General features: G+C 35.1%; 1 protein-coding gene across 1 annotated transcript in view; it reads right to left on the reverse strand.

The window, feature by feature from the left end:
• Positions 1 to 13,775, reverse strand: part of nmo (serine/threonine-protein kinase nemo) — a 156,148-nt gene that overhangs the window by 57,327 nt on the left and 85,046 nt on the right.

The raw sequence follows: 13,775 nt of genomic DNA on the forward strand, positions 1-13,775 counted from the left end.
AACACACAAAAGAAACTACGCGCGACACTGAATACTTTTTTAAGTAAATATAGGTTATAATGTAATGAACATTGAAGTAGTTTGGAGGCCAACACGTTTTACTTAAAGTGTGCTATCTTACATGAAGTCATTTACAGTGAAATGACCCTTACTTACTGAAGTTCTTTAATATACTTTTTTTTAAATCTAGCAACAACTTTCTGATCATTTTTTGGAAACCTATTGTAAGGTGTTTAAATTAGACAGTAGTAACTACCTATAGATAGAAGATATGAATAATTAAGAATTAAATTTAAAATAAATATTAAAGTGTAATGTAATGTCCACTTAAAGTGTAATTTAAGTATGAAAAATCCCTTCATACAACATGGAATCTCATATATTAAAGTACAAGTTATGTCATTGTTTTGTATCATCCGACCACATTTCGGCGACGGTATATACTTTAACTTAAGGCTCGTTCGGTGCATGATCCGGCTGAGCCAAATCAAAAATCAACGTGGGGCCCAGCCGCCACAATTAAGGCGCCGTAGAGGCGCGGGGGGTCTTCAGTAACCCATAAACGGCGTTCAGGCACCCGCAATAAATACACTAGCGCCGTCCACATTCATCCACGGTCACTTACATTGTCGACCTTTTTTTATCTGTTGACGTATGTTCACGCACTACAGAAACGGAAGTCGTAATTTTATAAATTACAAATGGCCGCGCAACGTGTTAGTGACGAGGGAACTTTTAGTTTATTAATATAGCGCGAAACCGGAGCACTCCCTTCAACTTATAATAGGAGATAACTTAAATACTGTAATATTTATAGTTAATTAAGGAAAGTGAAAATAGATTCCTATTTTCACCTGTAAACTAAAAAGCGACGCTAAAAAAATTCTAGGTTATTTAAAACCTGCCCTACATTATTTCCAAATCCGATAAAAATTCACAAAGGATCTTTTTGTATAAAATAAACCGTCTATTTTTAAAATTGAAAAATATAAATACGTCATTATTATTATTTCAATCTTTTGTTAATCTAGAAATAATTTATAGGCTGAAAAAAATGTGTAATACAAATTTTCTAAATACCCTGTAAATCTTATATTTTAATAGCTTTCGAAATATAAAGAATGTTGTTAAACAAGAAGCGTTATAAGAAATCTTGACTAATAATTGTAAGTAATAATTATATATTGATATTAACAATTACCTGTTAATCTATAAGGTTTAATGAAACTTTTTAGTAATTCCACACGTGTTTTAATTACGCGAGATGAATGAAAACGCATTTGTCATGAAGCAAAATTCATTCTGCAGATTCCCCCTACATTTATCATTGTGTAGTTTATGTGCCAACTGATTATTTGTAACAATCCAACTTCACAGATCATTAGTTCATTCGAGTAACTAAATATAATTACGTAGTAAATATAAGTTTATTACTTAACGTACTCTACATTATACCGGGCATTCAGTCAATTATTCACATGGGAACACAATCAAGCGTGGATCCAAAAAGAAGGTATAAAGCTCTAGCACTAAATAAAATCTTCTATTAGTGTTTATTATTTAAGGTATATACATTATTTTAACATTGTCAGAATCGCTTGTAGTGCAACCTTCCAAAGATGAAAAACAAGTACAATCAGGTTTTTAATGAAACCGGAAAAATATCATCCGTTTACACTAGTAATAATTATAATATCCATCTATGGTCGTCGTAAAACGTTTCCGAAAATGTCTGTATTAAAAGAACCCACGTAGTAACGAACTTAATGTCTAAAGAAACCCCTGTTACACCAATCCAATCGAGTTAAGCCGGAAGGACAATCCTCGTGTCACCTTGAAGTAAAAGTCAAAGACAAATATGTAATGTTTTATACCCGGTTTCAAGGAGCACCCGGATTCTGCAACAATACGACTTGACTATTTTAAAACTTGTTCAATTGAGATATAGTTTTTTTTTGTGACAAATATTTGGCTGTTGGCTTCTACTTCACCGTTGGTTTTTACTTCACTATGTTTTAAATGACCGTGCACTATAAGCCGCTTTAGTAGACTTACAAGTAAACTTATCTTACAAGTAACTAAGGTTGAGGACTCCGTCAGAAAGCTCAGCTCGGACCGTTTAACCATTTCATCGGAATAAGAATCCGTCAAAATCTTTGTTGCTAAAGCGGATGACGGGGAGGGACTAGGTGCAAGGGGCCAAGAGAGAACTCGACACGGGCTGTGATTTTATTGAAAAAAATAACAGAAAAAAAAAGTTATTAACAGCTGGACATTTTCGAATAGAGTTCTATAAAAAAAAAACTTTCATTCGTACTTAATGTAGAGGTTTATAGTAAAAGATACCTTTTGACTTACGATGCGCCGTTGTGAACGATTTTCTTTTTTTGCAATGAAACTTAAATAAAAATGCTAGTGAAAGCAGAGTGGACGAGCACCGTAAACGTCCGGCGCGTTGCCATAAAGTCGCGGGGGAAACGACTGTGAATCAGCCGGCGTGTCTTCGCGTCAATAAACGGGGAATATTAAAACGGCGGCTCCAGTTGAAAAGGCCCGGGGTCACGCGTTCACGAGCCGCCTTCATGTAACGTTTCCGCTCCTTTGGAAAATTAAACACGGACGACAAGATATCACAAAGTTTACGAGGACGTTGACTAGCGAAGATTAAACGAATAGTGTCGATAGAAGATTCAAAGTGACGTGACACGCTTACGAGTAAACCTAAACGTAAGCGAAACGAAAGCAGTTTAAGGCATTACTTTTATTAAATTAAATTTAACTAGTCGACTAAACTATAAACAAAGAAAACGTACATAAGAACCTAGACAAGGCAGAACACTAAATACATGACGATTATTTTAAAATCAAACAAACACGTATTAAGGCAATTATTTTTATGTTTTTAATTAGTATTTTAACAAAAAAATTATATTTGTAAGCATATTATTGTTATATTTAAATATACGTTATAAAATGCTTTTAAACTAAGACTCACTAAAATCTTTAGTACAAACTTAGAAGCCGCGCGACGAATAAAGATATTACGCAGTTGGAAGGCAATCTTTGTTGTTGTCTTTGTTGTACAAACAACAATAAAGAACGGAACTCTAAAATATTATTTTCGGTGAATAACAAACTATAGTTATGAATAGCCTAGGCCGCATTAAAAAGGTCACAATTACTCAACGAACCATGGAGAGGGCTATATGCTCGGGATTTATTTATAAGAAATGAGGAGATCCGTAGACAAAAGACAGTAACCGACATATACGTAATGGTAAGTTTAAGTGGCAGTAAGCAGTCTACACAGCGCTCAAAACAGATGAACGCGGTTTCCACTCCAGAACCTAGGCCGCTGAGACCTCTAGCTTCTGGAGTAGAAACCGGGGATCGACGAGTACAATGTAAGAGGTTCTTTCTTAAGGTGAACAGACGTGTTGTTAGGGCCATTGGAAAGCGCTGTATGCAACCAGGCCTATTGGAAATTTATTGGAGGAGGGGATCCAGCAGTGGACGACCTAGAAAAACGATGATGACGAATAATCATGAAATTTACTTGTTCATGTCAGTGCAAACAATCAATTGGCATCTGTTGCTCATGTTATTTGGAATGCAGAGAAAGAAGATCGGAAACGTCAGAAATGATTAACTTCTCAAATAAAAAAAAGGATCAAATAGGGTGGGGTAGCAACAAATCACACTGTACGTGTTTAATCGTAAAAACAAGCAACATGTTAATAAAACGTTCGTCGGGTTAGTTTATTAATGATCTCCTGATTATACCGTTCGTATATATCCCGGAGCAATCAATGCGGGCGAGATGACCGACGACGTGCCGGGCATCAGCGCGGCGGCTTATCGTTAAAGAAGACTCAATCCCCTTTATGAAAGACGTCCCTACCCTCGCTATAAGAGCTAAACAAACGAATCCGCTTAGCGCTCAGTGGCTTTATGTAGTTCACTTCGGATATTTCGAAGCTTTACCCCAAAAAGTCTAAAAAGTAGATTAACAAAGTGTAACATTTCAGACAAGTAAATTAATATCTTCGATACTGCCTAACTTCACGAACACCTTCGCCGAATAAAAGATATTTGAATAAGAACAGCGTATAAATATTATCGACAGGAGAAAGGAATTTACGTAATTCCTTTGTACGACGTGACAAACTAATTTTATGACTCTTTATATAGACTTGAACGCTGAAATAAAATCATACTTAAATAATTTTTAATGTAGTATTTTGGACAAAGGACTGAATTAAATAAAAGCAAATCTTTCATCACTTAAAATAAAATTTTAAAAATAGTCAAACGAAATGCGCCTTCACTGGGGTATTTATTTTTTATATATTACTATTCACATAAGATCGTTTACAGTGATCAATTGTGTAAGCCATGTGAATAATGCTAGGAGAAGCCAATACGACTGAAACTGGTATCAGATTAGCTTCCCTATATTGACATCTTTCAACTTAATGGTACGAGGGTTTTAAACGCGCTCTAATCTGTGAAGAGCCCACAACTAACGCAGAAGATTTTTTTGTGGCGAAGTGACTAAAATATTAGGGGGATCGGAAAGTAATGTCGCTTTCTTAAGTCAAATCCACACGACTACATTTTTAATAACTTTTTATTTCTAGTCAACAATATATTCACCTTCGTTATCAACAACCTTTTGCCATCTAGTATAGAAATTTTCAATGTCGGAGCAGTAAAAATCAATCGATTTTTCTGTAAATTATGACGACAGTAACGACATTACTTTTCGGTCCCCTTAATACAGCTTGAAACTATTTACAGCAACTAAATTTGGGGGCCTGTACCTTACAGTGGGCGTCATCAGCTGAAAAGAAGTAGCTCGGGGGCTCTCTCAGGAACCTGGGCTCAGATGGCTTCATTATATATTACATCGGATTTGGACACCGTCAACTTGTCAGGCCCTTGACCTGGATGCTCCGAGCCATAGCTCTAGGGTTAATTGGTTTTGTCTAGGCCTTTAAATACCTACTACTATAGGCTTATAAATATACTTTAAATACAAGATTTTATACAACTCTACGTTAGCGCACATCACCTTGAATGAAACGTTTAATCATCTTTACCGAAGGTATTAGCCGTAGATTAAAATAACCTTAACTTATTATTGAGACTCACGACCGCGTGGAACAAGTGTTTCACATTATGTTACACGATTGAATAGATAGATAAGTGACAAAATTGATGACTGCATTTGAAGCCGTCGCTGGATGTGATAGAGCGGACTAACGGCTCGAGCGGGCAAAAGGTCACCGAGGCACGGGGCTCGGGATTCGTATCTAAATTGATGTTGAAACCTTTCAAGCGCACATCGCGTGACGGGATACGACCTATTGACTTTCAATCAATTTTCTTTCGCCTACGTGTAGCGGACCGTTCTCGTGTCAGCGCCAAGACCTCGGCGTCATCCGAGTAATTATCGTGGCGAGACAAGTGTCCTCAGAATTTTTTAGTAGATATTCGTAGGTCATCAATAATATATTTTTAGTCACAGTTAATTTTTTTTGTTCCCGCGTGTATTTCTTATATAAAATATCATATTTCTAGTTACCTTTTTTTGGTTAGCTAAACGACCTTAGAACTTACTAGCATCCTAATCTAGCGTAAAAAGTAATATAACGGCCCGAGCAGAGGTTCCTGAAGTCACAGTAAACAAGTTAATTAATGCTCAGCGCCTGAAGCGCTATGCAATCTCAAATCTAAAGAAGTCGAAAATCCGTCCGATGAACAGTTTTCATCATTTCACCCTTAGGTGGTCTATTGATGCCAAAGATTTCCAATAGGACCGAAAACATTATGTATCATAACCTAACTACTTTGTCTACATTTGATGTTTTTTTGTTTCAAGAGCTTTCCTCACACTATAGACACTGGGCGAAATTTTAAAAGTAAAATTATTCCCTTCACGTCCAAACTTATTTACAAATTATTTAAATTCATTTTTACGTAAAGAATTGGTATAAATTACAATGAACTTTTACTGTTTTGTCCACCTTGGGAACAGCTTGATCCATGACAAAAACTAATTAACTCTGTGCAGTTTTCTAGCTCAACTGACTTAATCAGATTAAGAGCAGTCTTACAGTATTGCTTGCGGTACTATAGACTGGACTTGGCGCACTGAAACTAACTAATGCTTCAACCGACGACGATGTCACTACTTATGAATATGTTCTTTTGTTGCTCTCTTGGCGGCGTACTTGTATCAGTCTGATTGGACTGACTTTATTTGCAACGACACCCGAAGTCCTATTTAAAGTATATGAAACTTATCTTAACTAAACATTTATTGATAACCAATTTTTGAAAAATGCTTGTTGCCCCACAAAGGTATTTAAGTAACATAGAATGACACAGCACACTAAGGAAAGCGTTACCCCGATTTGTATAAATATAACATTATTAGTAGAGTGCACGTCGAGGCGTGACGCAGCGATGTTAAATCCGTACATACGACCCACGCCTCCCGTTAATTAGGAAGCGCACGCGCAAGGGCGCTGCACCGCGCACGATGCGCGCGAGTCGGCGCACAAAGAACCCACGGAACAAAAGACGAGCAGCGGAACAAAAGAAACTAACAGTGGAACAAAAGAAACGCGCGACGGAACAAAAGAAACTAGCAGCGGAACAAAAGCAATGTGCAAGGCGCGGTCACAATGGTCTTGTACCTAGTGGAAATACGAGAGGCACTGCGTTGTTTAGAGACACAAAGCGATGTTATGTTAAATAACGTTCAGTTAGGCAGCTCGGGGAGCCAGTGCAAGGGTTTTTTATCTGAAAGTGTAGGTTATTAATTTTAGTAACTGGCCCACGCAATGGCGACAGCACATGGCCTAAGGAGGGATTGTAAAATATCCCTTAACTTCCAAACAATGAAAACTCTACACAACTACATAAAACTGTTAGATTATAACGGGTGAAGATTATGCATTTGACGACCAATGTCACAAAATGTAAGTTAGATATATAGAGATACAAAAAAAAACAAAATACCTTCATACAAATAGTCATTATAGATTGTACTTTTACCAATTTTAATCTTATAGAAAATAACACCGGCTCGGAATAATGTTTTTTTTTTTTAAATAAAATTTTATAGTTTAATGTGAACCGTATTAAATGAACCATGCAAATAAGTCAAAAAACCTAGTTCCACACATTTACATAGTCGATGCTAAATACTCTTGAATGGTGTTATAAAATTGATTGCTTAAAATACTTTTAATTATAGATTTAAAACTAAGAAAACTAACAGCACCTACTGCGACTTTGAAATTTATATCTGTGAAATTATTAAAAAAACGTGCGAACGGCAAAATGTTAAGTAAAATATTATTACGTTTTTATTTTTAACAAATTCTGTTTTGCGGTTGTCTTAAGTTTTATCTTTTTAATAGTTTTGTACGTGTATGTGTATGTAGTGGGTAATGAATGTTTATCACACACATGGTGTGGGTTTTGGTGTCTATAAAAAAGACAAAAAATGCATTGAAATATCTAAAATACACAAAGAAGTCTTTCGTAGAAATCAAAACGCAAGTAAACAAGCAAGTTGGTAATTACAGAGGCAACTTCCAAAATGAGTTGAGGCAACGCCGGCGACAATGCGGCCCGAGTTCCAGGTCGACCGCGGAACACCAATAATGGAATTTCTCCGACAAAAGCGAGGCGCGGGGAGCTAAAAGCACCGAGGTTCAATCATCGCGCCGCGGTACTTCACAACTGCCAATTTTCCTTCTTTGCTTTCAGTCGCCTGCGCCCCAACAAAAAGACAGCTGTGTTCTTGACGAGCGTTTCACTTTGACTTCTCATAATTTACAGCTGTCTCTTAAGCGAGGGACTTGTAGTCTTTGTCTCATCCAAATTATAAATAAAATCAGTATGCCGTTTGTAGTGATAACGATCTGTACCGTTCTCTCGTCCAGTATCGTACATTACTCATGTAATTAGTTATATGGGTGTTAATATTTTAAAGGGGAAAATGTGTAGCATACGATGATATATGCTAAAATTAACGGTTTTATAGATAAATAAATCACATTAAAGCACGAAAAAGCGTTTTTTTTTTTGCTTCAGATTACTATATATACAAATTAATTATTGTTTACTACGTGTTCCTGCAGACTTTTGTACTGCCAGAAGTCATTTACCTATCGTATTCCGATAGAAAAAAATAAATTAATGTAACATATTTTAGTGTGATCACTTTACAAAGGTGATTTAATAATACGTGTAAACTTAAAAGCTTCTTTACTGATATAACTGATATAACTTATATGAACTATACATTCACCACCATTTAAAGTTTTTACATGTATAAACTGTCATTCTGTATAAATGCGAAAGTTTTCAATAGACATCTAACACTATCTGAGATAAACTAACGATTAAGATTGACAAATTACTTAAAAATTCAGTTGAATTTCGAATAGCTAAATTAAAAAGAAACGTCACTAAAAATAATTCTTTAGTTAAACGGTATTTTTTAAAAAGGGCTGTATAAAAATAAGGTCTATTAAAATTTAAGACCCTAATATAAAACAATACAGGCATTGTTGCAAACGACCCTGGTATGGCGGAAAGAATAATGAAAGAGGGGAAATAAAAAATGGCGGTGCATTTTATTCGGCGGAAGCACTTATTTCTATTTCGGTGTTGTCGGCAGTTCGGCCGATGGGAACCTCGAACCACGAACTACTCACCGCACCGCCAGGCCATCCTGCGAGCACATGCATCGGCGTTAGCAATTAATTATTTAATATAATTTAATATAATTTATTAACATTTCGAAACGTATAGCATCAAAATAACTTGTACGCGTCAATAAGCGCAAGTGACGTGGGTGTTACAAACATAGCGCAAACAAGCTAATAGCGTTTTAATTCATAAATAATCATAACTAAGCACTGGCACATAACAATTTAAAAAAAGCAGGTGCATCAACGATTTTTCCATGTGTTCATTTTACATGTAGAAATAAAATACGTAATTTTAAAAAAAAATTAGACACTATGCTAATTTCGTACAAAAATAAAATTTATGCGAAAGGTGGCGTGGTTATAACAAAATTTCCAGCTGCAAAAAAAGTTCAATGTCCGGACTGCTAGTCATGTGTCAATAAATAAATAGCAGAGCTATTTTTCACGAAACTCGCCTAACAGCTGATACGGAAACAAGTTCCGATGAGTTTTTCTTTGGAAGCAATAAATCAGTCTTAGCGCTTGTAAATCAACGAATTGATTAACGTTCTCCTTTTTCTGTTTAAGTGTATTTTCTAAGAAAAAAGTCCTACTTTTTTTATTCCAACTCTGTGTTCCTGTAAAAGCTATGTAAATTTAATTACCCTTTCCTATTTATTGTTCTATTACTTATCTATAAATATTTATTTTACCTGTATCGCAAACAAAAACATAACTTTTATTATATCAAGAGAATAAAAAAATATTTACAGTATATATTATATCTTTGTCTTTAAAGCTGATGTCACTGGGATTTCTTTACAATTTTTAATCAGAAATGACGAGATCTATAGACGAACGAAAGTATCGACATAGCTCCCAGCGGATTGGTAAGTTGAAGTGGAAGTAAGCACATGTAACCACATGGCGCGTTCATCAGATAGCCGCATGGACCTTAAGGTTCTATATTGGGGACCACGAACCGGCCAGTTCAGCGTAGGATGTCCACCTACAAGGTTGATATAAGGCCTTGCAAAGATCGTCGGGAGATTGTATGCAGGTGGGGCATACAATAGTAGGAGTTTATAGGCGAAGATTAACTACAGAATTGGACATCCTATAACTGTAATTGATATAAAATACATAGCACAATAGAAATATATTAAGCTATAACAAAACATCTGAACTTAAAAGCAAATAAACATTGTTACTTTTAACTATTTTTAATAAACGGGTTTATATCTATTGTAAATAATAGCACACGAATTCAATTTCTACTATTTCCCATATAAATGTACCTTAAAAAATAAGTCCTATATTGTCTGAAGAAAGTGCGTAACACGATTCGAACGCGAGAAGGATATCATTCCATGATGTAAGTCGAGAAAGAACGTTGGTACTGGAGGCGAGTGCCATTCGAAATTCAATAAATGTTCAGGAGGAATAAATTACTGATCGCGGAGGGAGAGGTGTGAGGGGGCACGACACGCCGTATTGTGTTTCTACACCAACTGACGTGCCCTCCGCCCGCGAACCACTTCCACGGATAATCGTAATTACAATATTAATTACTTCATGTATCAATGCACATATGTACACGTTACGTACAATCTCGGATATTAAATGAATCCCTGACTACTAGTGTTACTTTGTAGTGTTTTTATAGAAAAAAAAATACCATTTACAAACGGCTTGCATTTTGAATATCGATAAATAAATCGCAAGAGCAGTCGTTAAGTGTTTGCGGCATCAATCTTGCAAATTTAGATTTTCACATGATCAATTTTATGTCGTCAGATCTCGTGATGGTAAAACATCAAAGTTATTTATTTTCCAAACGATATTTATTTTCAAACCAAATTTGAATTAACAATGTTATGTATAAAAAGCATTACAATTAAGCAAATTACTATTTTTTATTTTTTTTATTTATAAAGACGTTAATTGATTATTCGTAGATTATGTCCACTTTGTTAAAGTTGTCGGAGAACGATAGATATAGGCCGCTTCCTACCGATCTTTTTGGAAATCTTTGGGGAAGCCTATGTCTAGCAGATCACCGGCTAAATTTATGATGGTATGACATACCACAAACAAACAAAATTAGAAATGCGAACTTATATTAGGAAAAAATTTCTATTTATATTTTCATAATTTTTTTTCATATACTTTGGTATGTTTTTCATAAATATATCTGGAATTAAGATATCGCTGTATTAAGGTAAATAATAGATTTTTTTCATAGCTCACAATTGATGTATAAAAACCTGCGCTTAACTTTAAGTGCAAATATTAAAAAAGATTTTCGAAATGTATAAATTATTATAAATCAAATTAAAGTTAGAAGTCTACCGTGATTAGATTTAAGGTGACTTTCCAAAGTAAATAACCTTGACGCATCGGATCGTTTATCATGAGTCCGTGACTGACGTTGATCTTCCTCGGCGAGATATTGAAAAAGTGACTGACCTGAGTTGTGAATACATTATCACTAAGAAATTATTCATTTCAATCGTACAACTGAAAACGAGTTTCGCAGACGACAACAAAGTATATCGAGCAATAAAACTAAACATATTTAGTTTCATTTACACGTTACGTAACCGAAGAGATATGATTATTACTATAAATAAGTAATGAGATCAATAGGACAAACACAAATGTCAGTCACCATAAAAATAAAAAAAAGATCGTATTTTCCGTAAAGTTGATAAACATTAATACATTTATTTTATACCAACGTTAAAATTGTAAAACCTTGTTTGCATCCCTAAAAATAACGATTGTCTTATAGCAAGTCATAGTTCGTATCTTAAATGATACAGTAATAATGTTCCCGATTCAAATCTTTGTGATTTCGTCTGCCTTGTTCTTGTTATATTAATCAACTGTTTTTACCGAGAACTATATCACATATGCATAATTTACTTATGCTAAAAGTGAATATGGAGTCATTAGATATTCGAATAATTTCCCGATAAATTACAGTTCCTTTATTACCATTCCCGCTTATTAACAACAGTATCTTTTTACTAACTGAATAAACATTAAAAAATAAAATAATAAAAATAAAAACATAAAGATTTTTATGGTCGCCGAAAGACGATTGAAGAGTATGTTGTGCATTGGATGTTCTACGGCTGAAATGATAATGTTTAAAGGTATAAGCAACTCTTATACGATAAAACTGTGTAGTTGACATTAACACATGAAGTCTTATTGCGTCGTTTCAGCCCACAGACGCTCACGAGAAAGCATAGGCCTCACCCAAAGATATCTTTGGAGGAACATATTGTAATCGCCAAGCATGGCGATCGCAGTGTGATGTTATAGTACATAAAGGACAACGCTGTCCACCCTCTGGCAACTAGTTTGTGATCAGTAGCAATCCTATATAATTAATGCACAAATGTGTGAATTATATAACATTGTATCCAAGAATCAAACGTGCGATATACGATCTTAACTCTCAGTCCTATACCACTAAGCTACCGCCGCACAAGTCTTATTATATGGAGGACATATACAGCATATGTGTTCTTCATACCAAAGGCAACAAATTTGTTTTTAAAAACAAAATTTTAATACCTTATTTTCTCAAAGTTAAAATAATAAGTTTTTTAAGATTACACGAGCCGTATCTCCCGAACGTCACGTCCCGTTTCATTTTTAATAACTTTCGTCTCTTAGCCCGAGCCCTTGATATTTTTTAGTCTGTCTTGTTCACATCATGGAGAGTTATAGAACTTTTCCGATAAGATATTTCGTGAACGAAAAAGTAAAGTAAAAACGACAAATCTCATTCTGTAATACACAAAATTTTAACTCCTACAGAGTTCATGTAGTATTTAAGGCAACTAACAAACATATAAACTTACGTTTCAACGTAACTTACATTTCACGTCAAATATGTGAACTATTGTCGCGTAAGTCGCCTAAATAACACGAATCTAAACCTAAATAACGTGAGCGATCATAATTAAAAACAAAAAATTAAAACTAAGTTCCATTGATTACACTGTAAACATAAAAATATGATATAAGTAATTCCTTATTTAGAGAAGAATAGTTCCACGATAATATCAAATATCTAGTAATAAAAATTAATATCACATATAGTGTGGCATTCAAATAATGCCTAGCGAACGCCTATCGACTCGGTCCTTACTTTAGAAAGTTAGCAGGTTTGTTCCTTTAAAGTGTGACTTTGGCAACAAAAAGTTTATACTCTATAACGAGATAGAGGTGGTAAGGGTTGTTAGTAGACAGCGTCACGGTAAACGATATCAAAGTATGACGAAATTGGCCATCAACATGGGCTAGGTGGAAATTGGTGGCAGCTTGAGCTGGCCGCCCGAATGATTCGACAGCGTGAAATTGTATCTCACCGTATCATCAATTTCACCCATTTACCATGCTGGGGCCACAGATTGTGTTACGCGCCGCGCTTCGATTAATGTTTCTATCCTCTATTAAGATAAGGTTTGATTTAAATTACCCGAGAGCCAAGCGGTTTATTGCGCCAGTGTCGTTTAATCAAATACCACCGGCAGATGAACTAGTTTTCGAATATTTTATTACACACATATCAGTTTACAAAGGAGTTATAACGTCCCCTTACCACTAAATAAAACGTCTGAGAAAATAAAAACATTTATCAAGGAACTCGTTATAAGAATAATAAGCCTTTGGAAACTCCAATCAAGCGTATCATAATTTCCTTATTATTAACAATCGATATTTCCTTGCCTTATCCGAAGAATATGTACGCAAATGAATAATGTTTACTTTAGCGGTTATAAATGTTTCCTCTTGCAAATGTAAAGAAATCAATAAGACCATAAAATAACTAACATTCGCGAAAAGGAGTCTTCCGTTTTACAGTGGAGACAGACAATTTCAAATAAATACTCTGCGAGTTTAAAGTGAAACGTGTTCCAATTCACAATTCAGCGATTTAACAGTTAGACGCGCAAATCGAATAAGGCAAGATATAGAGAATCATGAAAGCGCCCGATACGCTGACGGTTCACCGGGCGTAACTCAATAACGGCGACGCGG

The sequence above is a fragment of the Battus philenor genome, unplaced genomic scaffold, assembly GCF_028537555.1.
Source record: "Battus philenor isolate CCGP_79_NKW_IND1 unplaced genomic scaffold, ilBatPhil1.0.hap1 SCAF_6, whole genome shotgun sequence".
In the NCBI taxonomy this organism is placed as follows: domain Eukaryota; kingdom Metazoa; phylum Arthropoda; class Insecta; order Lepidoptera; family Papilionidae; genus Battus; species Battus philenor.